Genomic DNA, 1072 nt, shown 5'->3' with positions numbered 1-1072 from the left:
GTGAATTATATATATATATATATATATACCATTATCTACATGCATATATATATATATATACCATATTTTTAGCTATTCAAACTGCGCGCCAAATTAGTTCAATGCGGTATCATATTAGAAAGATATTAATGTACTGAAAAACTGTATTTAAATTTATTGCAAAAAATATTACCTCAGCCGGGAGTCAAACCCAGATCTCTTGTATTCTGTACGAGAGTTTTAAGACATTAGATTACCGAGGTTCATTCTTTTTACTCAAAATTATCAAAGTGTTATAGTATTAAAGAGTATTGATTGCTTATTGAAATTTTCTTTTTCAATTTATATTTTGTTTGAATACTTAAATGAATATAAACTCATTAAATAATAGTTTTTTTATGAATAAAGCCGACAAAATTTTAGGGGGTATTTTTGTATTTTTGAACTTTGAAAGATTTTTCCGTAGCATTTTGATGCACTGAAAATGATTACGTCATTCGTTTTTTCCGTTATTCTCTATTTTTTAAATAATCGAAAACAGTTTTTTGTATGTAAATTTTTTTATTAATTTTTTCTAAATAAAAAATGATATCAAGGTCTGTCTTGCGGCATTTAACAGAAATATTCCAACAGTACCAAAACAGATCTCAATCATTCATTTTTTGTTTAGCTGAAAAAAAATTAATAACAAATTTACTTCTGAAAAAATTATTTTCGCTATTATTTAAAAAATGGAAAGTGATGGAAAAAAATGTAGTCATTGTCAGCGCATCAAATCTTACGGAAACATCTTTCAAAATTGAAAGCATAAGTCCTCCCTTTAAATTTTGTCGGACTGTGATATTTTTGAAAACCCAAAGTTTTGAATAAATTTATGATTACATTCCTTTAACGTGAAAATTTTTAATAAATACAATTTATAGCTCAATTACTAATTTTTATTTTCATCAGGCACACTAATTGCAACAAACCGACTGCTAATACTAAATGCATGTCGCGCGCGCGCCCGCGCGCGTGTGTGTGTGTGTGTGTGTGTGTGTGTGTGTGTGTGTGTGTGTGTGTGTGTGTGTGTGTGTGTGTGTGTGTGTGTCGT

This window comes from Atta cephalotes (assembly GCF_000143395.1).
Source record: "Atta cephalotes unplaced genomic scaffold scaffold00029, whole genome shotgun sequence".
Lineage (NCBI taxonomy): Eukaryota > Metazoa > Arthropoda > Insecta > Hymenoptera > Formicidae > Atta > Atta cephalotes.
The sequence above is the reverse complement of the archived record's forward strand: the minus strand, read 5'-3'. Positions refer to the sequence as shown.